The 3,316-nt window shown below is 42.2% G+C and overlaps 1 long non-coding RNA gene across 2 annotated transcripts; it reads right to left on the bottom strand.

The window, feature by feature from the left end:
• Positions 1-578: 578 nt before the first annotated feature.
• On the bottom strand, positions 579-2,502 carry LOC146752571 (uncharacterized). 2 transcript variants are annotated; one of them, XR_014940569.1, is made up of 3 exons: positions 2,426-2,502; positions 1,321-1,518; positions 579-817 (listed from the first exon to the last, which is right to left on the bottom strand). It is a non-coding gene; the product is annotated as an uncharacterized LOC146752571 (long non-coding RNA). The 2 variants fall into 2 exon arrangements; XR_014940570.1 differs by having other exon boundaries at positions 2,444-2,479.
• Positions 2,503-3,316: the final 814 nt, after the last annotated feature.

Raw genomic sequence — 3,316 nt, 5'->3', positions numbered from 1 at the left:
TTTTCATCTCCACTACACTTTTACTTTTCTTATTCCTTTTCACATTGCCCTCGGTCTCTCAGTGTGAGAAAGAAGCAGCATCTTAGTCATCACAGCACTGGACGCTGGGTTTCTGCGTCTTGGTATGTGCTCCAGTGAGAGCTGAAAAGCAGCATTTGCCATGATCGTTAGGGGATTTTTCCTAACTTCCCCCACTGAATGTTTTTATAATGATTTGTTTAAGTGAGTCAAGTATCATGAGGATGTTTAAGATACTGAGAACCACATCATAAATTCACAAGAATTTTACTATTTATTTCTAGCCTAGTTTTCTAATAGTAGTGTGCTGATATATTCATGCTGTCTGTCCAGCAAATGTGCAAACTGCAAGTCACACAGAATCACAGAATCACAGAATTACCCGGGTTGGAAGGGACCTCAAGGATCATGTAGTTCCAACCCCCCTGCCTAGCAGGGCCACCAAACATACACATTTACTACATCAGGTTGCCCAGGGCCCCGTCCAACCTGGTCTTGAACACCTCCAAGGACGGGGCATCCACAACCTCACTGGGCAGCCTGTTCCAGGACCTAACCACCCTTCTAGTAAAGTAAACTCCAAATTTAAAGTTCCCTGAACTGCTTGGAAACTTGAACCCCCCAGGTGCAGAGTTGGAAGATGCAGTTTCAGCTGCAGTGCCAAACTTGAAGCCCCCTTGTTCTCCAAATTTAAAACTTCCTGTGACACTCGATGTTTGAGAATCAGAGGATGATGACTGAACACCAAATGTAAATGATGGCAATGGAGCATTTGTGGACACAGCAGGAGCATCAAAACCTGCAGAAGTGAGAAATAACGTTTAGCTTATAGCCTATGTCACAACATCTGTGGCACATGAAGGCTTTAGCTACTTAGCTGTGGTTCCATTCCCAGACTTCCCAATCAAACAACTAAAATCAACCTAAAATCGAAACAGAATATAAAATTCCCTCACAAATCTCTGTAAATTAACCTTTTCACAGTGGCATTTTTCTGTCTGCAGCTTGGCTTTCAGATGTGTACTGGTATGGGATGTAATGCACATAACATGATTATTACACTTCTTGTCTAAACTGCAAATGAACATCATGGAAGATGATGCATGTCATTAAAAACTAAAAAGTGTATGTTTTTATTCTTGGGAAAACGTGTGGAAATGTACACATGTGACCTTATCTAGACAATATTCCTACAGGAAAAAATGAGCAGATTTGCCATAGCTTTAAGGGAAAAAATAATTCAGCTTTAAAAGAAGTCGAAGCAAAACAAACTGCATCCTCATTTCAATCATGAAGTATTACCTTTGAACTCTGCTTTGGTGCCTGGCTTCGCACTCTCACAGGCTACACACTTGGTGGCCTCTGTTTTGTTTTGGACCAAGCAGACCTCACAATCCCAGCTTCCTTCAGGCTTCTTGAATTTGTCTAAATCCAGGAGATCTCCAGAAGGAGCAGCAAATGCAGACGTGCTGCTGCTGCTGGTCACAGGCACTGAACTCCCTGGGAGATAAGCAATAACTAAACACTCTGCTTGAGTTACAAAGTGAATGTGAAGGTTTTTTTTTCAGAACCTCTCAAATGCTCTTTAGTTTACATACCGGACAAACACAACAGTAAAACAACAACAGCAACTCATATAATACAGCAACACAGCCAATTTCAGATGTAATTCGTGGATATTCTTATCAACTAAAATCATGACAATAATTCCTGCTTGCACAAGTAACCCACCGTCAATGTTAGCACACATAAATTGATGATGAGAGTAAAGTGACATGAAGCTGAAAATTCATCAGATTTGCTTATCTCCAAATTCCAAAGTCAGACATGTTCAAAACAATACCGTTAGGAAACAAAAAAAGCCCAGAGAGGAACTCAAAGCTCCCAGGCTCACAGCTCTGTTCAGCACACAAGCTGCGCTGTCATCAAGAGCAGCAGAAACCTCCATAAAAGAGACCTGAAAGACACTGCTTTCCTTCTGATTTTTCTCGCCTGTAAGGGAATTGTTGCCCTTTGACGCTGCAGCAGAAAACTTTTAGCTCTGTAAGCACGAGGATTGAAGCAGTTACCCAGAAGGCACAAAAGCATCACAGTGACATCTTCACTCCAACCGTTTTAAATCACTGAGGGCAACTTTTAAAGGAGTAGAAGAAGAAAATGCCTTGTATTTGAAACAATAAAGACGGGGTCCTCTCTTTCATGGTATACCCAGCAGATTTTATCCTCATCTTACTTGCAATGCTCTTCCCCTTCACAGACATAACATCCATGCAGATCCCTGCACCAGGAGGATAATGGTAAGCCCCTCATGTTTTATACACACAGTTTGGGTATTTTTAGTCTGTGATTTTTGTTATGGAATAAGACGGAAACAACACAAGCTTAAAAAAAGAAGAAAAGGCCATACCTGGTTTCTCAGACTGACAGGCTACACATTTGCTGTCTTCTGCCTTATTTGATACTAAGCAGGTTGCACATTCCCAAAAGCCTTTTGGCTTCTTAAACTTGTCTCCAAAGCCCAGACTGACAGTGGTGTCAGTGCTGCTAGAGGAGGCTGTCACAGTCACCGAACTCTCTGTGGTCACTGGCAATGCCAGAGTAGGCATCACTCCCATTCCAGGCTTTGGTGTCTCACATGCTACACATTTGGTAGCTTCAGATTTGTTCTGGACCAGACAAGTATCACAATCCCAATCGAGCCTTGCCTTTCTTCTGAATGTGTTTGTATGCATGCCCAATGCAAGCATTTCAAAATGTTTTAATTGAGTCCTATAAGGGTACATGACATTTCACTCCTAGTCTCACTCAGATGGCAAAATTCTGGATCCTTTTGCTCTCCAAAGCACCTCCATATGCCAGTGGAAACAAACAGATCCACTGTTTGAGATAAAAGCATGTGGGCGCTACAAGGATCTGCCTCTTTTCCTACTTACTCTTTCCTCCAGTGTGCAACCCCAGCAAGTGCTTTACATGGCTTTGTACCTGCATTAAACCCCACCTTCCAAAAGCCCACATTGTGCCAATTTTACACTGAAAAGTCAGTGTAGTAAGCCAGCATAATGATGTAATAAAAGTGATGAAGAACTAGAGTTAGTGCCAATGCTTTTGCCAAAGAAGTAAGGCTTACAGATCTGACTGACTGCTTTTCCTATTCCCATTCCAGATCTCTAGCCCTGAATGAGCTAAAGTAAGCTGCAAGAGAAGACAGATTCAGTAAAAATTAGGCAGAAAAATAAGGGGGGGGGGAAGGAGAGAAATAAAGGCAAACTCACAACAGCTGTTCTTCAGCGTGGCACAC

The sequence above is a fragment of the Coturnix japonica genome, unplaced genomic scaffold, assembly GCF_054131305.1.
Source record: "Coturnix japonica strain WE unplaced genomic scaffold, WE-NBRP24 Scf044, whole genome shotgun sequence".
Lineage (NCBI taxonomy): Eukaryota > Metazoa > Chordata > Aves > Galliformes > Phasianidae > Coturnix > Coturnix japonica.
This window is presented reverse-complemented; position numbering and strand designations above follow the sequence as displayed.